Source organism: Pararge aegeria, chromosome 13 (assembly GCF_905163445.1).
Source record: "Pararge aegeria chromosome 13, ilParAegt1.1, whole genome shotgun sequence".
NCBI lineage: Eukaryota > Metazoa > Arthropoda > Insecta > Lepidoptera > Nymphalidae > Pararge > Pararge aegeria.
Window position 1 is genome coordinate 15988719 of NC_053192.1, and position 24444 is coordinate 16013162.

Genomic DNA, 24444 nt, shown 5'->3' on the forward strand with positions numbered 1-24444 from the left:
TCGTAATTGTTCTCTTTTTAATAACATTTCACCTCTAGATCCTAAATCTATATAATAATGTGAATCTATGTGATGTGAAGTATTATGTGGTATTTCGATGTATATCACGATCATTATATATTCAAGAGTGAGTTGAAGTACGATATTTTGTCTCACGACAAACTGCACATGCGATTTAGGTTAAACGTCGAAATGCATACTTTCCTTTAAAATTTTAAAGACAATTGTCGAAGAAAGCCGATGAGATGTAGATAGTAAAAATACACTTAGAAAGTTATACGGATCGGAATATATACTAGCGGTCTGAACTTTTTTTTACTTCGGCCTCCCTTTCTTTCTTTCATAACTAAGTGCGTTTTAAGCTATATATATCACATAAGCAACAAATACTTTAACCGCAAATGAAAATGATAAACGGAAACTTGCGTTTTCTATGATGTTATCAAAGGTGCGTAGTCTACCAATCCACTCAAGGCGAACGTCGTTGAGTATGGCATTAATCTGTTTTATTCTGAGAGAAGACCCGTGTCCTGTAGTGGTGACAGTTATAACTAGACAATTTTTAATTTGATGGCCTATCTGCAGGGAACAAATATTCCACAGTCAGGCACAAAAATTATATCTCCCGATTAATTGACAATGTATATAATTTTTTTTTTAATTCTTTATTTATTCGAGACTTTTCTTAACTATAAGAATGTTAGCCCCATCGTTCCTTTTACGAAAATGAATACTTACTTCTTATCTTACCTTAAGATCTAATAGTTTTCTGGCTAGCTCTGAATAAGGTACCGCCAGGATACTTTGCCAAATCCCCACATGATAAAGATTATTTTTAAATGTATATAATGAACTTGTCCATCTACTATAGCAAGGTAACATAAATAGGAGAAGTTTATCCCTGTTTATATTACGCAAAGAAATCACGAGATGGAAAAATTAATGTTAAAATATAAAATGTAAATTGTTGATGTTGTAAAAGTGCCCTTTTGACTTTTGACTACTGAGTTTCTTGACGGCTTCTCTTTAGAATTTTCTCGGTAGAATCTGCCTTCCGAACCCGTGGTAGAGTCACTACAAACAGACATACTTGACGTTTCAAAAGTGCTGGGTGAATTTTGAATTTCATATATTATTTGGATATTATTTCCACTTGTGCGCTAATGGTCTGAGAGTTGATAAAGCTGTGGGAGTAGATACATTTTCATCCTTTCCTGGGGAGCTATTTGTCTGCTGCCCATGCTAGCCGTGCTGATGGTTAGTTAGAAACCATCGTCTTAAAAAGAGCAACACTTTGCAGGGCATGAAAGGAAGATGTCCTACAAAAGGCCACCGTGTGTCCATAAATCTTAGGCGCAAGTGACTGTAGTTACACCGGCAATCACACCCTTTAGACCGAGTCACAGCATTGCTGCTTAGTAGCAGAAATAAGTATGGAAGTTGTACTTATCCAGAGTAGACACAAAAAGGTCTCATATACCTTTTTATAAATTTAAAACTACAAACTATAAAAATGTTGACCGACAGGATTTAAAGCATTTCTTTGGCGTTCAGGCTTCAAGCGTTTCTATGCAGAATTCTATGATATTTTTTAATAATTTCAAAATTTTTTTTAGTGTTTTTACCTACACGTGGAGGAATTATCAAATTTATAAATCTGAGATGCATATAAAAGTTTTCGGAACCGACATGATTTGAACCTGCGACTTTCTGGCAATTGCGGTCTGAGCGCTTTAATCAATTAAGCTACGGCTCTTCTACCATCGATGCCGAAATTAGTATATGTCTTTTACATCAGTGACTCTCATATACCTACTACTAAAAACATGTACACACTTTTCAAGTGCGATAAACACAAATAGATTTTAGAACCGCTAATCAGATCAGCTAGCATGCTAAATTTCATTGGCTTTATCATAAGCCTTATTAGCCAAATTAAATATCGGAATTATATATAATATATAGTTTTGTATGTACTCAGCGTAAAGACAAAAAGCCAATATACCATTTTATTGTAGTTAGTTAACAGCACAAGTTCCTAATATGGGAATGGGCCATTAAAACATTTCCATACCCGCGGCATCGTTATGCCGTTATCATAGTAATAAATGTGCTATCGGACCATAAAGTGATTCATGCAAATGTGTTGAAAAGTTGTAAACTCCACGGTTATATGACGCTCTAGTAGTTTTTGTTTTACTTTGTATAACATCTAGGTTATATTAATAACGGCTGATTACATAATTCCAGTTCTAGACTGGAATGGATTTATCTAAGCGTCAGTTTAAGAAAAATTTTATTCATTAAAATTGAGTTATTGTAATTTTTGTTAAATTATTTTTTTAAACCTTTGTTGAATTATTATCAATTTTAAAATGCGAATAAATATTTCGTATCTGGCAGGATTTGAACCTGCAACTCTCTGCCAGTCGCGGCTTGAGCGCTTAGCATTCAATTATTTTTAATTAATATAAGAATTATAAATGAGTATAACTGTATTTATAAGGCTAGTCGCAATAGACCTTTTGATCGTTTTAGCAAACCATCGATTGCTTAAGTAAGAAAGAAACTTTACTCATAGTCTTTTGTACATATCTATGGCTATTTATAAATTAAGTAGTAATTAAATATGTTTTAAAATAGTTTTAATATTATGCAGCCTGGTGTGACTCCAAAAAGCCTAAAACGCTTTGCAAGCTTAGGCAATACGCGTTGCAAGTAAAGAAATAGCACCCGAGGCATGTTGTCACATGTTGAGCAGGAGATTTGATATTCATATGCTTCTTAAACTCTTTTATAGTAATAATTGAAGTACCCATCTGATGGTAAGTGAAAAACCATCGCGTATAAAAGGGGCAACTCTTCACACGTCCTGCAATATGCTACTCTGTGTATATAAATTTAAGGCGTAGGTGTTATGTCTAATATGCTTGTTATTACGGCAACAACGCTCTAAGCATGGCGGGTAGTACTTTCCCGAACGAGCTCTGTCATGAAAAGCTTAACTACTACTAAAAGAGGAGGCCACTCTGTAACATTCAGCCTGCATAAGGATGCTGCATTCAAGTTTGCGTCCTGAGTTTAATCAATAAAAAAACTAGCTCAAACGAATAATTGTTGTTATTGATTGTACGCTGGACGCAAACCTGAACATTGCTAAGGATAAAGGTTAGACGCCATAGCTGAACCTTGCTTTAACTCCCAGCTTCTAGGGCCTCAGTTTTTTACAGCATTGAATTATTTACGGCGCAAGAAATTAATTTTAGTTTTTTTTAGCTTAAATTGTTTAGTGAAAATTAGGGCCCAAAGCTTCCATACCTGCACTTGAAGTGTCGAGCCACTATAATATGGTATTTATTTGTTTAAGCATAAGTTGTTAATGTGCGACCAGCCTTATAGGCTTTTGTTCAAAGAAAATAGAATCACATTGTAATCAAAGTTCGCAAATGTAATTCGATTACTGGTAAATAGAGTTACAGGAGTTGGCATCGCGTATAATCGGTGCCACGAAAAAAAATGTTAATTGTTAATCTTTGGCACTGCTGAACTAAGTCCGTAGAGGATTACAATTCTAATATATGCAAATAATTCTAATATATATATATATATATATATATATATTAGAATTATTTGGAGATATGAGAAGAGGAAAAACGAGCCAAAAAATTTTTTTAACGGAAGGTTGGTGTAGGGAATTATTTTTTTATTTATTAATACTTTTATATTATATAACTTATAGGCCCATATAAAAAGCACATTAAATACTTTACAATATATAAAAATAACTATAAACGTAACCTTAATATACTTGTCTACTATCCATTAATAATAATAAATGCATGCCTCAGGCAAAAATTCCGAACAGAAGAAAACATCTTTGCACTTAAAAGGAGGTTAAAAATAGGGTCATGGGAAGGAAAGGTTGTAGAGGGCTACACCAACGAGAGCTCAAATTTTAAGTTATTGAAAAAAAATGACATAAAACTGTAAACATTTTTTTTTATTGAACTAACAAAATGCGCTCTTTTTTCATGATACCTTATCTCAAATATAAATTTTGCAGCCTAAATATAAATTTTTCGTTGCATTAAGATTTATGTTAACTGTTATTGCGTGTATTTATTAAACACCTGCGTGCTCAACATCCCAACGAAAACTTCGACATTATGAGGTTCTTATAATTGAAGAAGAAGAAGAAACACTTTATTGCACGTAAACACACAGGAAAAGAAACATTAGAGTAGTACAGATTATACAGGAAACAATGTAGACATGCAAAGGCGGCCTTATTGCTGTAAGCAATCAACACAGCAATTGGACATTAATTTAACTACACTATCTAGATACTATTTTAGTAGAACTAGAGCCTTTTGTGACGGAGCTCTTCCTGAGTAGTAGTTGGTACTACCGTCGTGCTGATTTATGTCACCTAGAACTGTTTGTATGAACGCCGGTGTAACTACAGGCATATGAGGCTAAACAACTACGTTTCAGGTTGATGGACGCAAAACGGCATTATTTTGGACGTATTCATTGCTCTTTTTTCATGATACCTTATTTACCTCAAATAGAAATTTTGCACCCCAAATATAAATTGCTCGCTACATTAAGATTCACTGCGGCCATAACAATTCCTGTAAACTGTTATTGCGTGTATTTATTACACACCTGCGTGCTCAAACTCACAATGAAGACTTCGTCATTATGAGGTTCTTATAATTGAACAGGTTTAACGATACTATCTATACTATTTTTGTAGTAGTAGAACTTTTTGTGACGACGCTCGTCTTGAAAAAAACTACAGCCATGCTCTCTGCCTCTAAGCTTTGCTGTTTTGTTCTGAAGGGCAGTAAACTTCTTAAAGGCGTGTCTAGAAGAATTGGTGGTGGACAGCCTAACACCCCATGCTTTCACATTTATCATATTAATATGGACGAGATAGTATAAAAGTAAAGTGTATCAATGTAAAAAAATAAACGGAATAAAGTATACAAATAATTATTTAGTGTTTATTATACCCTCTTCCCGCGGGTGTCGTACGAGGCGACTAAGGGAATTTTATTGGTGAATTATAGCCGATGGTTTTATGGTAACCATCAGGTGGGACATCTCAACATCATATCAACCCATTACCAGCTCACTACAGGGCACTAGACTCCTCCCAAAATGAGAAGGGTAAGGGCCTTAGTCCACCACGCTGGTCTAGTGTGGATTGGTGGACTCCACACATCTTTGAGAACATTGTGGAGAACTCTCAGGCATGCAGGTTTCCTCACGATGTTTTCCTACGCCGTTAAAGCAAGTGATATTTTAATTGCCTTAAACGCACGTAAATTAGAAAAGTAAGAGTGGCGAAGTGAAGTCGATTTTCGATTTCATTTTCAGAGGGCAATTATTACTACAAAAAAAAGTGTCAATCGAAAACCAGAAATACCATGTAAAAAAAGTTGCTTTGCGTTGTTAATTTAGTAGTATTATTATATCCTAAATAGGTATTACGCGCTACATTAGGGTCCACCGCGCACATAACAGTTCATTTTCACGGTTATTGCTTCTATTTATTACACACCTGTGAGTTTAAGCTGAAAATGAAGACAAGTTTTCATTACGCATCTCAATATCATTTATAATAAGGTAATCTATTATTATGGCCCCCCCACGAATTATTGGCACGAGTATTTTAAAAATGTATTTTCAAGTTAACTGCAAAAGGATTCCTAGAGCTCTAGCATTTACATTGGCCAAAGATTTTTGCGATTTCAAGGCAATGCTACTCATACCACAATCTTAGTCGCTGCGGCGTTTTTAAAGATTTTTTAATTTTATTTCTATTATAGGTCTAAGAGGAATCCAAAAAATCAAAAATCATAAAAATTGGTCCAGCCGTTCTTGAGTTATAAATGGTGTAACTAACACAACTTTCTTTTATATATATATATATATATATATATATATATATAGATTAAACGTTTACAAAGGTTGTCTGGAGGAGATCGCTTCAAGCGATAAGGCCTGTGTATATGTAAATTATAGTTTTTTTTTTGTTAAACTGGCTCTCTATTTGTATGTGCAATAAAGACTTTTTCTTCTTCTTCTTCATTTACCTTAAGAATTCAGTTAATTCTAGTTATTAATAAAATATTTATTAATATGTTGTAATTAAATTTTCTCGATATTGGTGATAGCTTTTAGTAGCGGTGATAGCTCTGGGTTAGTATTTCGGCTTTACTTTCAGTTGGCCGAGTTGAAATCCCAGCACGCCTCTAACTTTTTTAAGTTACGTTTGTGTATTAAGCATTTACTATACACTTGCTTCAACGGTGAAGGCAAACGTCGTGAGGAAACCTGCATGCCTGGGAGTTCTCCGTAATGTTCTCATAGTTACGTGGAGTCCACTAAACCGCACTGGTCTAGCGTGGTGGACTACGGACTTAACCATTCCCTATGTGCCAACAAACACAGACACGTCAAACTTATAACGAATATCTCGCAAAACATACATCTATATATGCATTACGCAAGTCAATTACATTCTTAAACCATATCGAATGGCTCATAATACATGTATCTAAACTAGCTGGATTACAGACACACTGAAAACGCTCAAGGGAATGTTTAGGACTTGCAAAGACTTGCAAAGTAGTCTCTTGTCGATTGAGCAACAAAAATCACAAAATTTGTCAGCCGATTGGCGCATTCGGCAGTCATCCTGCTTTCTGAGTCCAAGGCTCGAAAAAGTTTGTGTAATGAACATGAATATGTTTCAGTTTCTGGGTGTTTATCTGTATATAAGCTTCGCCCGCGGCTTCGCTCACGTTAAATAAAATTTTTGATTTGGTAAATTTTAACTACAAAGGTTTAAATAAATGTCTTGCTACTGTTAAAAAATATGAACGTACTTAAAAAATCAAGATCTTATATATACATTTTCATACCCTATTTGAAGCCTTTGGAGTTGGAATTTTTAAAATATGTGAAACACGTATTTCTTTATTTTTAATCGAAAACCTAAAATCAAAGTTTCGTGGAATTAACATGAAAAATAATTTGACAAATGAAGGATTTTATACAAACTCAATCCACCATTTAAGATGCCTACATTGTAATAGCTATCTGTGTGCAAAATTTCAGCCCGATCCGTCAAGTGGTTAGAGCTGTACGTTGATAGATCAGTCAGTCAGTCAGTCACCTTTGCCTTTTATATACATAAGATTATAAGTATTAATGTATATTATTCATAAAAATATTGATCAGTCATGTTATAAAACATAATCTCATTCGTATTAGTTTATTTTACTATTCGTTTGTGTGTTTATAAGTTAAATAAATATAAATATAGGTACTATGACAATACACACACATACGCTTAGTTTGGGGCTAGATGGCGATGTGTGTATTTTCATAGTTCTTATATTTATTTACAATATTAATTCAAAACTGAATTTTAAAATAAACTCATACGAATTAAGTAAGTATGCAATAACAATGCAAAGTAAAAACCTTGGTAAGGTTTAACAAAAGACATTTCATAACCAAAGACTTCCTTAGACTTGAGGTCAAAAGCACCTATCAGATTCTAGTCAAAGATAAATTTTCATCCACCTTATTTTTCCTAAACGAATTTTGAGTAGATAACGTTATGAATAGATAATGAGAGGTGAAGACAGTGTACAATATAGATGTAAGCATAAAATATAAACGCGTTACAAAGCAAATCTTAAGAAGTTTTTTTTTTTATTTTTATGAATTACCCAAACACGTTAGAGATAGCTTTAAAGGGACAACTGAATTTACTTTCATCTCATTTTTTATCTGCGTGATTGACACTTAATCAAATGAGCGAAAGCAAATGTCATCGTCATTTTCAACCGAAAGACGCCAACTGTACAACGGTGATAGTGAACACATACAAGCCTTCCTTCCGGGCGAAGCCAACTTTTAACTTTTTGAGTTATGTGCGTTTAAGTCAATTAAATAACACTTGTCTAACTTGTCACTAAGTCCTATCTACAAAGGTTGCCTGTAAGAGATCGCTTGAAGCAATAAGGCCGCCTTTGCATGTCTACATTGTGTACTGTATACTCCTTGTTTCTTTTCCTGTATGTTATACGTGCAATAAAGTGTTTCTTTTTCTTCTTCTTGTTCTAATTGTAAACGAAAACATGGTTTAGAAACCGGCATCCCCGATATGCCCGGCATGATCGATAGATTTTCTCAAAGACAAAATCTATCGATCTGCACTTATGCGACATGTTGGACTACGGCCTTTTTTAATTTTTTTTGACATGACAACGTCTTATAATGCGATGGAGCCGGCTGCACGCACGAAAAAACATGACGTATGCGGCGTTACCTCGCTCTGAGGCGTTCCACATTCCGTTCCAGATTCTACTACTTTTCGCGGAGTATAGCAAATTAAGCTTAATTTTCATAATAAAGCCTAATGGTAGTATTTCTCCCGACGAGCGGTCATATAAAGCTCAACTACTACCACTACAATATCCCCACCAATAACCTATAAACCCTATGCTCTCTTAATAGCCCTCAGATTAAACTAAGCGAACCTGTGTGTAAGCTACAAGACATCGTTTTAATTTAATTGCACTTCAAATACCAAGGAGTCGTTAATGAAAGATGCCACGAAGCTTCCCGAATGGAAGTTGAATCGGCGGTTTACCTTTTTACCCAAAGCTTTACCCGCCTCAAATAACAGCGATTTTGACAGTCTTAAAAAAAATACTGCTTACCTACTCTGTACAGTTATTTTAAATTGATGAATGGCGTAAAACTATGGTAGTGAAATATAGTGGTTTTTTAATAACTGCCTTTCGTTAAAATCTTTAAAACTCATACGATATTATTGTTCAAATAACTTTTTGTAAGGAAAACTGATGTCAGGCAGGTGGATCGTAAAAAATATGGAAAAAATCGAAAAGACAAGTCTGTCTTCAATTTTGAAAAACATACATGTTATAATAACACGAGAAAGGGTTAAAATATTTGATAAACGACTAAGACACCGGGAGGTATTTTTGCATCGTTCGAGTCCATGTAGGACTGAGGTGCATCGATAATGCAGTCGTATTTATATCAAAATACCCACCAACTCAATGTCATGAACATAAATATCTGGCAAATATGAAGTTATAGTTATCAAAAGTTTAATTATTTACCCACTTTATAAATTTACTGTAACATATTATTTATCCAGAGAAAAAATAATATGTTTGTCAAAAAGTGCATTCTATTTCTGACATAAGTTGATAACTGAATAGGTGGGTAAATTTGCATTAGCATTTGGCATTTATACTTCTCTGATCACGTTAAGCTACTCGTACCAGTCTACTGATGACTATCGCCTGATAATAATCCTCACCTTAGAGCCAGAGTATGTAACAAAAGCCCGGCAGCTAACATTTGGGAAGTGTGGTGGCTCTTAACTCTTTACTTCTCCGTTCCATAGTAAGAGAGTAAATGGTACACTCCAGCAAAAACACAGTTAAATAAACAGCTAGTAATATCAAAAACATTTAACCTCTTTTTCTTAAAAATATGCCACTACAAGGTTATTTTACTTAATAAATTACTAAGATATTGCTTGCACCGTAAAACAAAATAGACAAACGTCCAAATAACGAAACAGCAAAGTTGAACTTCGCTACATTATGTTTTTGTTTTCATTAACTAGGGCACATAAATCTCGAACTGCTAAAATATGTATGGAACTTTATAGGCACAAGTTTGTTTTGCTTGTACTTTATAGACTATTCTTGCTTGAATTTCATATTTTTTACTTGAATGTGTTTTTATAGTGTCCTTGCTTTTTTGACTTAAGGGCAGTACTTAATGGATGTGGTGGATTTATGTCTGTTAAAGGACATAAGTAATTGATTATCCGTACAGATCTCAACTCTTCAAAGTGTTATGCCACGTTTCAAGAGTCGCCTGTAACTTGTTCGATATCGTCAGTCTACTTAAAGTGGTTGTGTCATATCACGCGCAGAGGGTTTATGGGTTCTGTGTACTCTTTTATAATATGATTCCAAATAATTTTTAGATCTTTTTATATTGCAAGTTAGCACTTCATTACAATTTAAACTACTTAACAACCAGTTATGATGCAGTTTAAAATGCTAGCCAGCTAACCTGTTACGGGTATGGCAGTTATATAAAACCAAATAGACCTAACCGCTTGCTGAACCGGAACGCTGAATTTTCTGTTATCTCGTTTGGTCCGATAAGCGATAGCGCAGAAAATTCAGCGATTATAAGTTTCCAAATTGACCCTAACGGGGATCGAATTCAGGACCTCCCGATTTATAAGACTACATCATTCACCACTGTGCCGTAGATCTGCCATTGAATAACTTTAAAAGATTAGTTCAACAACAAAAATAACCCCTGATTAGAATAAAATAATTATACCAACTATAAAGTGAATCCATTTTTGTACGAGTATATATTAAACTTGAAGACTGTTTGCTACAACTAGCTTGTAGTTATGAAAAAATATGTAACTATTACTACTTATGATAGAAAAAGTGGGTGTACCGAATTTTCTATCAAAGTATACTGAATACATCTGCGTAGCATTTTCGAGTGTCCAGGCGTAAACAATACATATTTATGCAATCGGACCTTGCTCACGAGATGACCGCCATGTGGAGTGTTGAGTCACTGTTATTGTTCCGATCATCGTTTCAGTCAATGGTCTTCTCGCGAAAAGCTTTGATAAACATCTTAAGAGGCTTTCGAATGGTTGTTAGATCAAGGGTCAGATACACAAGGCCTTCAAACACAAAAAAAGGATACAGGTCTACAGGTTTCCAGGACTACTGCGGTTTCTCACACTGGAGCCCTGACCGGTTGCTTGTGCATTCGAAAGCCCCGCAAGCGGAAGGTAGATATATTTTTTTATACATTTTTAATAGTGGTTTTTTATTATAAGTAAACATTGTTAAGAAATAAAAAAAAATACAAAATAAATAAATGATAGAATAGTGAAATAAATATATCATATAAAATTTAAACAGAAAAAGTATTATACAACCAATATTCAAGAGCTGCGGGTATTGTGAAGTGGATTCCTGAGACTAGTTTGATGTTGTCTCGACTTAATGATGCGTCTTTCGATGCGATTTTAGCTCTAAGTGATTCTCCGCACTATATAAGCCGTATTATATTATATTATAAGTAAGAGTTATTTTACAAATTGTAACTCAGGTAATTATTATAATCATAATGGAGTGGCCCGGTCCCCGCAGCGCTTGTCATTGTTTTAATTAATCTGACAGACTGCGTCGGGGGATCGCTGGAGTCACCTTAGTTTATTAAGTGCTGAGGTAGAATGTTTTAATCAAGTGAAAAATTAATGAGATGTCAGCGTTCGCTAAATGCGACAAGAAATTACTTGGTTAACTCTTCTTATAAGAATTCACAGTACGGATAGCGGTGATTGCCGTAACAGTGGTAACAACTTTGGCTTCACTTTTAGGGGTCTTAATTCGAATCCCAGCACGCACTTCTTGCTTTTCTAAGTTACATGCGTTTTTTTTTATTGGCAAAACGGTCTTTACATAGAAGTAACTTAGTACATAATAATAATAATTCAAATAAATGCCATAATTCAGGCCAAATACCCGTATGACAAAAATTACAAAAATTAAAACAAAAAATACAAAAAAAATTAAAAACAATATTAAAATTTAAATAAGTTATTAAGTTTCAAATTAATAAAATTTCAAAAACAAAAAAATTAAATAATTTTAATCAGTACCTGCTATATATATATAAAATATATACTCATATAATAACAATCGATACAGATTAAACATTGCCGAAAAATTACAATTATTTACAATAACTTAAATTTTTAATCAATGCATTTAAAATTTCTAAGTAAGTGGTGAGAAAAAAGAATAGTTAAATAATTATTAAAAACAGCAAGCAAGAAAAAGAGATAATCAATCAAAAATACTTGATTGCACACAAGAAATAAATAAAAGAGAACAAAGGTACAAGTCATTTAAATTTGTGTAACAAAGGCGTAAAAAAGATAGTTATGAGATAAAGAGAAGTATAGTATAGTATAGTATAGTTTAGACGAAAAGTTATTGATATTTGTTCTACTAATTAACCTGACTTACATTTTGGTTAGTTAAGTTTAAGTTTAATTCTATTTATTATTTTTAAGACATCAAAATCAATTATTTTAATACGATTTAATTAATTTGTGTTTTGTTTTGTCTCCTAATAATTGATTTAGTTAAATTTTTTATTGTAATTTAGCTTTAAATATTTATACTTTTAAAGGTTTATATTAGCTGACTAATAATTAATTGTAAATAATTTATAAGAATGACTTTTTACATTTTAATGCATGCTGTGATAACCTTTAAATAGTTGAACATTTACTATGTGACTCATTCCAAAAAAAAAGCAAGTTTTAATGTATCTACTGTTGGTTGTCCATTATAAATAAATAAATTAGTACCTAATTAAAATATCACTTGCTGATATTTTAATTAGGTACTTATTTAAACGGTAAAGAAAAACCTCGTGAGTAAATCTGCATGCCTTAGAGTTCTCCATAATGTCCTCAAAGGCGTATGAAGTCCACTCATCCGCACTGGGCCAGCGTTATGGACTACGGCCTAAACTCTTCCCACTGTGGGAGGAGACCCGTGCCCTGCTGCGAGACGATAATGGGTTGATATAATAAATAAATATACTACGACAATACACACATCGCCATCTAGCCCCAAAGTAAGCGTAGCTTGTGTTATGGGTACTAAGATGACTAATGAATATTTTTATGAATAGGATACATAAATACTTATAATATACATATAAACACGCAGGCACTGAAAAACATTCATGTTCATTACCCAAACATTTTCCAGTCGTGGGAATCGAACCCACGGCCTTGGACTCAGAAATCAAGGTCGCTGCCCACTGCGCCAATCGGCCGTCAAATATGCCGTATAATATAGTGTAAAGGACTACGTAATCGATAATAAAGCTTGGGTGTGAATTATTGCTCTAACCAGGTTGCTCTTCTAATAATTTTAAAAGACAATGTGAGATGGTGATAACAAAAAAAAACACCCGGCTAAGTTTGTTGTAGGCTTCTTCTTAGACCAGGACGCGTTTGGAACCCTCGTAGCTTTAGTTTTAAGTTTACGAATACGGTTATCGCCATCATCTCACTAACGTGTAATTCTTATGCACGCATCAAAAGTGCCACCTATGGGCCTAGTTGAATAAAGATATTTTTGACTTTGAGTTTGAATACTTCGAAGAGTATTGCTGCCCCGTTACAATTAATCCGAGGCGTAGGTGTTAAGCCTCGTGTGTCTGTTATTATACCGACAACCATGCGTACAGTGTGTCGTCTGAGGCACTAGGCACCCTGGTTAGTTAACCGTTCTTGAGACAGCAAACAGAAGTCGTTTTTTATTTTTTAAATGCTATTATTAGTAGGTACAAACTTTGTTCTAACTTTTCCCGTCTATCAGGGATAATGCTTTTTTTGCTCGTAGGTACACTTATTCTCTTTCATTTCTATTGTATGTTTAAGTGTGAATACGACCGTCACTACAGTTCCTTTAGTATGAAATTTGCCCGCTCACGATCGTAAAGCTGTTATAAAGTATCAAAACAGTGTAAATCCTAAGCTACAACCGCTGGAAGCAAGCCGCTCCGCTTTCATCTCACACTAGATGGAACAATGATTGTTCAATTGCAAAAATGATGTTGGAAAAGAGCAACTGCTGAATTTCTCGGCGGCTTCTTCTCGGTAGAATCTGCCTTCCGAACCGAGGGTAGAGTCACTACAAACAGACATACTTGACGTTTCAAAAATGCTTATGTTAGGCCTACTTGAAATAAATGAATTTTGATTTTATACAATAACTTTAGTGATATCTGCATATCAAATGCAAACAGAGCAAACATTTTTTCTGGGGTTGAGTATACGATTAAGTTTTTATAATACTGTCATTATTTAAGCTCAATCGGTCATATTATGTTTAAACTGTGTGTATTAAATACCTCTGTGTGATAAAACACATTTAAAAAGTCTTTAATTAGAACAAGAGTTTCAAGGTTAAATTTCCTAGGTAAGCTGGTAGAAAATGCTTTAGCATTAAGACCGCCTTTGTAAACCATTTTTTTGTGTGTGAAGTTATAGAGTTTAAAAAAAAATATCCCTTACACCTTGATAAAGAGCAGGCACTTAATTTCTTGCTAGTTTCTTCTCGACTTGACGTTTCAAAAGAGCTTATTTAGTCAAATAAATTAATTCTAACTTAATTTCACTTGCGGATTTAGACGTTATTTTAGTGATCTTTAAGTTTAAATATTAAAGTCATTTCATAACCTTTTAGCAGTTCTCCTAGCGAAACGATTTTAAGAAAACAACGTTAGTAACGAAAATAAGACTTTAAAACCCGAAATAGAAATATTAGGTCCGTTTTACTTTGAATTCATAGTTTTTCGATACTCGAAAGCGGTTCTACGATCGCAAGTTTACAAACCTCATAGTAAGGGTACTTGTCGGCTAATGTAATGAGACCATTTCTACTTATGGATACTTTTAACGCGAACAGTAATGTGTTTCAGCCATTAAACAGCGGAGGTTAATGTTTGTATTTGGAAATGGAGATGTGTACCTACATCTCGAGACATTTGCCCAGCGGTGGGCGCCGATACTAATTAATAGTGGGATGGTCATGAGATGAGTCTGATGAAAAAAGCTTAGGTGTCAACTAGTGCTCTAACCAGGTTGCTTCTTAAATATTTTCAAATGACAATGTGAGGTGGTAATAACAAAAATAAAAACCTAAAGCTAAGAGTCCACAACAAACTTAGCCGGGTATATATTTTTTGTAATCACAATCTCACAGTAAATTAATATTAAGCTATGAAGTTAGAGCAATTCACAACCAAGCATTTTTGTCGTTTAAGTAATCCAATAGGAATCATTACAATAGCAATTTTCTCTGAGGTTTCGTTTTATATAAACTAAACTGTAATGGAACTAGACACAATTTGTAATTCTACCACAATTTTTTTATATGAATGTTGTTCCTATTACTACTTATGAATAATTAATAAATAAATAAACCATTTCTGTAAAAATATATATTTTTTTTGGGTATAGTCAATAATTCCTAACATTATAGGGTAGTTTATCAAAATTAGTAAACATGCATTGACGGAACAAGCTGATGGTACAAGCAAAACCATCACCTATAACACTTCTTGAGCATGTAAGGAACTCGTCTGGTTACGCCTGTTGTATCATCCACGCCTTTCGGATTCAGAACACAAGCAAAAATATCTATGGCAATAGTGTTTTTCCGGTCCAGCTATTTCACAAAAAGATCTATTACTACTTGTACTATTCAAACTTGATTTATTTTACGAATGATCCCCTTTCTGAGATCAAAATGATGACTGAGGCTTATCATTTAATCGCTGAAATTCTATAAGATCTGAAATAAACTATTATCTTTTCTATCATTTATTCTTTTTCTTTTTTTTTTTAATTCTTAACAATGCTTAAAAAAATAAAAAACACTATTAAAAAATTTATAAAAAAAAAAAACATCCACCCTCCGCTTGCGGGGCTTTTGAATGCCCAAGCAACCGGCTGTCAGGGCTCCAGAGTGAGGAACCTCCTCACAATACGCGCTGTTTCATAGACTACTGCCTTCTGTATCCGACCCTTGATCAAACAACCAAGCGAAAGCTTCTTAAGATGTTGGTCGAAGCCTTTTGCGAGAAGACCATTGACTGAATCGACGATCGGGACGGTAACGGTCGACGCAACATTCCACATGGCGGAAATTTCGTGAGCAAGGTCCCAGTATTTAAATACTTTTTCCTTTTCAGCTTTCACCAGATTATCGTCATGTGGAATAGTAATGTCAACAACTATTGCACACTATTAGATTATTATTAAATGTTGCACCACCACCACCAATGCTTCGTCCGCGTTTATTATACCGTAATACAAATTGTGTGCGAAACAATTTGTGTCCCGAGATAATAAAGAGCTTGTTTTGGCCCGAAACCATAGTTCACATTATCTGTAAATTTAAAGTCTGTGACGTTTATTGAACTTGGCTACGCCGTCTCTGTCATCTGACAGCTGTCAATTTCTATTGGAAGTGAATTAAAGTATTCGTACGACCTTTCAACAAACTCTATGCCCTAAATCAAGTTGATTGGTTGCATAGTTAGGGCGTGAAGGAAGGAGAAACAAACAAACAAACAAGCATACTTTCGCATTTGTAATATTAGTAAGGATACCAAGTAGGGCCAGCTCTCACGCGCGAGTTCACATTATGTTCTCTTTATGGCGTCTGTATTTTATTTTTTATTATTACACCCGGCGCAGCTTAACAGGTGGGAAGCAATGGGAGATGATATAGCCGGAGAGCTGGTAGGAAAATTTATGTTAATTTACGGTTTTTTATAGGAATAATTGACGGACCCAGCTCGTTGCTTATCGGATGTTACGTGGAACTATCGCCGAGTACCAGAGTGACACTTCGCAGGGCATGCAAGGAACATGTGGGGATATGTGACCAGATTACAGATTTTATATTTATTTGGCAAGAGCACATATTTTGTCTGGACTACATGTAATATATAAAAATTCAGCCCCAATATGTTACTGTTTACCTAGAAAAGTAATCAATTTATTTGTATTTTTTATACAATACTCATTTTATATACATATAAGATTGTTGTATTATCTACTGTTTATCCCTAAGTTTCTAACTAATATCCGACTGAGACATAGCAAACTGAAGCTTTACAGCTAGTTTATACAATAGTGGCAGTATGGCGTTTGCTTGAATATTGTCTTCACTCTAGGGTTCTCTTAGTTTGTAGGGTTTTAATAGTTTCTATTGCTTATACAATACACACTAGCCCACTGCTATCTGTTACTGGTTAATTACTAGTTTAAGTTTGTAAAAGTGGTTGATATCATGACTGTAACTATCAAGGTGATGCCTAGTAGTTAGGATATTGGCCTCACTTTTTTAATCTCTTAATGTAGTGGATAATATTGTGAGTAAAACTGCATGTTGGAGTGTTTGCCACCAATTCACTACCTAAACCCATCTCAAAGAGGAGACCACTGCCCTATAGGGGATAATGGTTTATGTAATAATGAGAATAAATAGACTGTCAGAGAGGACTCTATTTCAGATCTTAACTTTCAGATAAACTCCTGAAATGACCCTTTTCATAGGTTGTGGATCGTCAATATCGTGAACAACCATAAAAATAAAAATTGCATAGGAATGAGTCTTTGATCACGCAGGTTTAGGCGTTTAAAGCTAAATATATTGTCAGAGACTCAAATTAAATTAAATCAAACGACTGCGGCAATCGGACCTCACTATTTTTCAATAAAAAGTAGTGCTAAACTGAACATTCTTTAAACAATACAAATGCTGTCTACTTGACCAGACCAGAACTTAATTAAAGTTTCCACAATCGGCCTCCACATAGTAACATATTATTTTTGTATAAAGGAATGAGAAGTTATAATAACAAACGTAGCGAACTTATCTAGAAAAACCAACATAGCTCTTTCTTATAACATTTGCTCGCTCACAAGCGTGGAGGTGCTTTCGCATATTGAAACAATTTACAGCTACAGCAAAGTGGATAAGTTGTTTAAGAGTCGCTCTAAGACAAAAGCACTAGCTGTAAAGCTTTTTTTTTTAAATTCTTTATTTATTCGGGACTTTTCTTAACAATAAGAATGTCAGCCCCATCGTTCCCTTTACGAAATTTAATACTTCCTACTTCTCTTATCTTAGCTTAGAATAGAATAGCATTCTGGCTACCTCTGAATAAGGTTCCGCCAGGATACTTTGCCAAATCCCCACATCATAAAGATTAATTTTAAATTTACATATTAATTGGTCCCTCATTGGTCTATTCCGAACACACTCGCCCAATAAATGCACGTCATCTTCGTCTATATTACAAATTTCACAAAGTCAAAGTCAAAGTCAAAAATATCTTTATTCAAGTAGGCCCATAGGTGGCACTTTTGATGCGTACATAAGAATTATACGGTAGTGAGATGATGGCGATAACCACATTCGTAAACTTAAAACTAAAGCTACGAGGGTTCCAAACGCGTCCTAGTCTAAGAAGAAGCCCACAACAAACTTAGTAGGGTATTCACACTTAGGTGAACTGACCCTTTTTATAAGATATCCAAATTTGTTTAGAGAAACATGTCCAGCACGCAGTCTCAATGCCATCATAACTTGTTGGCACTTCAATCTTACCTCGCAGAACCACGGGACACGAGTAGGCTCGCATTGTATACCAGATACCTTTACTTTTTGACCGTTCGTTTTGAAATTTTTGCAACATTCCTTTTTGAATTTCGTAAAAATATCGCAATAGTTTGGTTTAACCTCAATATAATCTCCTTCGGACAATGCTCTTTTAGTCAGGGTATCAGCCATCTCATTTCCCGTAAGTCAGCTGTAAAGTTATAGACAAATTTGAGAATTAGGTAAAATAGTGGGGATAAGATCTACTCTGACGTTCTAGCGTTTCAGTACTACAAAGCGAGTCTACGGTTAATTCTAGACTGGAAATGGGAAGTCTTGAAGTTTTCGGTGCGTATTAGAAAGGAGCAAACAAACCGCTTCGCATGTTCGTACTAAGTACTCATCCACGAGGTTTCAAATGTAACACTAGCTCTTGGACCATAACAATTCCAACGTGGCAATTTATTCCCCTTTGTTCTGAAAAGGTGTGATTTAAGAATATAGAGCAGTGTTAACGTCTCACACTCACGTATTGTATTAAAATCTCTCCACGTATCGAAATAAATAAAACTCTGCGATTTTATTGCGCTGCGTATTACTTTTTACTTTTACTATAAAAAATTGGAAGTGTGATGAGAGTGCTAACTGGTTTCACTAAAACAATAAATTATCGTCGGATTTTGTTACACACGTAACGCTCAGTTTAATTTTTGGCTACCTCCCTGGCGCAATGGTGAGCGCTGTGAATTTAAGTGGGAGGTTCGATTACCGGCAGGGGTAGTTTGGGAATTTCTAATTTCGGAATTTTCTCCGGTCTGGTCTGTTGGGAGGCTTTGGTCATGGCTAGCTACCACCCTACCGACAAAGACGTGCAGATGTCGCGTAGAAACCGATTAGGGGTATGACTACCGTACTCCCTAACAAGTTAGCCCGCTACCATCTTAACTTGTTATGGAATAAAAAAAAAATCCAATAGCTGGACACCTTTTCTTACTAAAGATATCTGGGATTCAGATCCCATCACTACCTCTTTTCTATGTTTTTTCCTTTTACGCCATTGGTTGCCTGAAAGAAATCGCTATGTAGCGATAAGGCCACCAAATTGTTCTCTCTTGCTATGTATTTATATCTCTGTAACTACTTTTTTCTTTGGTGTACAATAAAAGTGTATTCATTCATTCATTCATTCACTTTGCTTCCCTCAGCTGGGCACTGACCTTCTGATAACATAAGATCTCTGGGAGTAGAAATCCATCACGCAGTTCCAACTCTGTTCGCAGACTTTAACGATTATCATCCCACGTTATCCACTAATTTCATAAAATTCAGGTTGGGAGCAATGGGACATAATATAGCCGGAGAGCTGGTGGGCAAATTTATGTTGTTTAACGGTTTAACATGGTGAGGAAACCTGCATGCCTGAGAGTTCTACATAATGTTCCCAAAGGTATGTGGAGTCCACCAATCTGGCCCAGTGGCCAGCGTTGTGGACTACGGCATTAACCCCTACTCATTGTGGGAGGAGACCCGTGCCCTGTAGTGGGCCGATAATGGGTCGATAGCTTACATCCGCGAGATGGATATCTTCATTATCAGCTCACTACAGGACACAGAACTCCTCTCATAACGAGAAGGGTTTAGGTTGTAGTCCAACCCGGTCAAGAGCGGATTGGAAGAGTTCATATGCGTTTGATAATTATGGTGATCGCTCAGGCGTGCCGGTTTCCTCGCGACGTTTTCCTTTACCTTTAAACAAACTCCGAAAAGTTAGAGTGAGTGTCGAACTCGTTTACCCTGAAGTTAAATGGCAGGTGAATGGCAGATTAAATTTATTTATACACTCACACTCTTGGCACTATCCCGTTCTCTTGCTGTAAGTCCTATCTACAAAGGTTGCTTGTAAGAGATTGCTTGCAGCAATAAGGCCGCCTTTGCATGTCTACATTGTGTACTGTATACCCATTACTGTTTCTTTTCCTGTATGTTATACGTGCAATAATAGTGTTTATTCTTCTTCTTCTTCTTCTAAATTTAGTATTGCTATCCTTATCTACAAGCAAGGGTAGAAAAGGGTAGCACTTTCAATTCAAAGCAAATGCAATCTTCCATCTGAAGATATCGGGTTAGATTGATTATTAATTTCGGATGTAAAACACATTAAAAAAGATTTCTAGTGTCTTATCTGTACATTCTCTTTATGCCAGTGAGTCAGTTAGTAACGCTAATCACTATCACTAAAGCTACAGACGATACAATTTATTTCAGACGACTTTAATGTCTTATGTTTGAGTTCCCCTTAAGATGAGGCTAGCTTTCGCCTTAAGTGCTAAAGCGTAAGGTTTTAGCTTTACGGTTGAATGGACAGGCTTTCACCAATATTTTTCTAGAGCATTTCTTTGTATAACGTTACTAAAGGAATTACAGGTCGAACGAAAATAATCGTGCTATATGACGGAATAAATGTATTTTAGGAAATATTACGTTGAGGAAAAAAGGATCTTTAATTTAAAGTTTCAGTTGCGTACTTTGGTTTATTCAAATCTACTTATTACTGCATGATAGGCTGTGAAGTATCAACTGATCATTTTGAAGAGGTGAAAGCCTAGTGGGTAATGATTCTGATTCCCTTTCGGTTAAAATCCCGTCACGCACCTCTGACGTTTCTAAGTTACATTCATTTTAAGCTATTAAAATATCACTTGATTTAACGGTGCAGGAAAACATCGCGAGGAAACCTTCATGCCAACCTGCATTTTTCATAATGTTCTCAAAGGCGTGTGGAGTCCACCAATCTGCAGTGGGTCAGCGTGATGGATGACGGCCTAAGCCCGTCTTATTGTGAGAGGAGACCCGTGGCCGAGGTTTAGTGTAATGAGTTGATAAGACGAGAGGAGAAGACGTAGTAGTTCTAACTTACAAGCTCGTTTGAAAAGTCAAGTCTGTCCATATTTTGGTTCTAACCTAGCTCTGTATGAAGATTCTAGACTTTTGTATAACCTTATCAGCTTATTCGCTTGTATGCTGGTAGATAAGATAGATAACATCCTATACCCCTCTAATTCTGAAAGTAGACCCGTGCTTTGTAGTGGGATGGAAAGGAGTGAATCCCCTATTTAGAAATAATGTTTTTAGAATGATATATGTATCTAGAGTATCGTATATCAATGAAATAAACACAAATGTATCTTTGGTTTTACATAATTGAATATGACAAAGCTTCGAGAATTTTTGTCTCCGCAAGCCTCACCAAAGTCTGTGAAAGACCATTCTGTTTACTCTTATATTGTGTCCTTTATGCTAATGTATTTTTAAAGTGTAGCTTTTAGAAATAATTGATTTGAATACTTTTTCTGGCGTTCCGCATCCAAAAAGAAACCCTCTGTCTGACAAATGCCCATTTTTTACGAAACTATGAATAAGTATATTCAACAGAAAGTAGCAGGTTTTGTTATATATTAATTTTATGAATTTAACATGACCGGTGTGAATTGCAAAACGGTAACGGTAACGGTATATATAGATATATTATATAACTCAGTAAAAATTGTTGGATATATGTGAGTTGAATACCTACGTTGTAACTTGTAAATACACTACGGTATTAATAAAATTAATGACTTTGAGTGTTAAAAAATAATCATAAATGTATACGACCGGCATGAAGATAATATGAAGATAATTTCCACAGGATTCAAGATTAATTCCACAAGACAAAGACGACACAACACTCTAAGGCATATAGAAAATTTTGGGATCACATTTTGCGGTATATTTTTTACTTGTAGTATTATAAAGTAGCATTTCTACGAAACCCTCCCACGTATTACGTGACACACTTGAACGATTAATTAATAATTGAATTCTGATTGGTTCTTAGTGAAATGCTAAGACGTTAATTATATTTTTGATTATTTTTTTTATTTTTCGGTGACACAAGGGACCACAGAGTATGTACTTTAAATATATGAGTATCTGTATAGAGTAATCACATTGTGTTAACGATTAAAGCCATTTTATTAGCAATGTTGGAATAACAAGATGATATACACATTACACATGACTTCACTACAATTTCTAGATATTATAATAGGTACTATTGTATACGTAGGTACGTGGGTAGGTAGGGAATAAAGTGCTTAAGAACCCTCGTTCAGCCATTATTGTGTCCAAAAACAGAGAAAACGCCCCGCGCACATCTCCCTTCACAACCGCGGAATGTTGCTAGCTCACAAACTTTTCCCATTTTCTCCATTTTATGGTGGACGTTTAGAATATAGAGATTAAATAATTACTGTCAACTGCCGCCTGTTCGAGAAACACTGCTAAAGTAGAGATTGTTGCTTCAATATGTCTATACAATTTAGTTTAACTTAGTTAACTTACATATAAACTTAGCCGGGGTCAAACATCAACTTGAGTTGTTGAAGTCTTGATAAAAGCTCAGGCTAAGGACAACTACCAAAATCCATGAAAAGATTCTAAGTTTCCGGAAGAGCACTACTTCACTAGCGCTTTGCTGAGAACTATGGTCTAATAATTGAAAGTCCTGAGTTCGTTCCTTCTCATACATGAAGTATATCTTCAAATACTACTATAAAATTAACGTTTCTTTTCGATCCTTCAATATACACTTTTACACTTTAATAGTGAAAAGTTAATCTTACGCTATGGCGGATTATTAGAATCAACCGTTAGGAAATATTTACCCTAAATTCTGCTCTAATACAGCTTTGAAAAGCAAAGTTTGCCGTACAGCTACGATCACAAATTGCACAGTAGAGTTAATAGTCTAAGAGTCCACGTTGAACACTATCTGAACAGTCGAGCATATCAACCTAGAGCTTCTATAACGCTGATCATTAATCAAATTACCAAATAGAACAGTCAATCAACGATGGTTGAATCAGTGACTTTTGATGTGGGTGCTTTATGAACGACAGTTTAGCCAAATAATTAAATATCAAATTGATTATATGGGTATGTAAACATTTTGGGAACATGTAGCTTATACCAGAATCCAAATTAACTGTAATATCTAGTCAACATTGACAGGTATTTTATTTTACGATCGTTGCAATGATCAGCCTTTTAGAAACTGATGGTTTATGTAGCACTTACTTATTTGTGCTAAATGGCCGCGGCGGGCCCAGCCAGATGGTGGGCCCGCACTTTTCTTTTATCTAAGCAGCACTTTCGTCAGATTCAAGTCTGCTACACCTGAAAAGAAGATAGTTTGATTTAAATATAAAATATAGACTTTTCTGACGCAGTCATTATTCAAGTTGTATACTTGATTAATGGGAATCCACGTTACAACAAGCTAAGTTAAAATCAGTCAGTCAGTAAAGAAGTAACAGTGAATTCAAACATCTCAAGCAAATATGCATGCCTCTATGTATTCTACCAATCCACATTTGGCCAGCTTAGATGTCTACCTAATGACTAAGTCCTGCTTTATCGTAAAGGAGCCCCGTGCCCTGAAGTACGCTGGTAATACGTTGATAATGAGGATCTTAAATAATTGTGTATAATATAGTCATAGCCAGTGGCATGCATACAGCGTATGCACGAGGTATGCAGTTAATATAGAGTAGATAAAGTCCACAGCACGCGTGATAAAAACTTCAGGCTAGGCCATTTATTTCTCGTACAGTACCTACTCTCAAGTTTTTAATAAATCTGTGCTGCAGATTTTCTCGATTTTATCCTGTATGCACGCCACTGGTCATAACACTTGCATAACAACTTTTATTGCAAACTTTTCGAGCCAGTAGGTAAAGTTTTAAAACATTTTGACGGAGTCGTGTGCAGAAACTACCTCATTGCTCCGGCGTCAATAATAATTAATGCACAAGAGCTTTTGGAAAGGAAAGCATAATAACAGTGTTTCCTTTGGTTCAGTGGAATCCATAAGCAAGGTATTGTAAAAAAGGCTTTAATACTGCAAATTAAAGATCAAAAATAATTGTATAAAATGTAGCATCCTTCTATTCAGACTCTTACACTATGATTACGTAGTGTATGAGTGCAACTAACAGAAGCAATACAGTTAGTATTTCTTTCATCGCCTATCTACTTCCGCAGCGCTGCGACGTCTGGCGCCGCGCCAGTTGTATGTGGCACTCAC

At 35.1% G+C, this 24444-nt stretch overlaps 1 protein-coding gene across 1 annotated transcript in view; it reads right to left on the reverse strand.

Annotated features, from left to right (window-relative positions):
- The window catches only part of LOC120628544 (RING finger protein nhl-1), a 103238-nt gene extending 79715 nt beyond the window's left edge, over positions 1–23523 (reverse strand). The window contains exon 1 of the mRNA XM_039896947.1: positions 23436–23523. The gene's annotated coding sequence lies outside the window, so the exon portion shown is untranslated. The remainder of the gene's footprint in view (positions 1–23435) is intronic.
- Between the last annotated feature and the right edge of the window lie 921 nt (positions 23524–24444).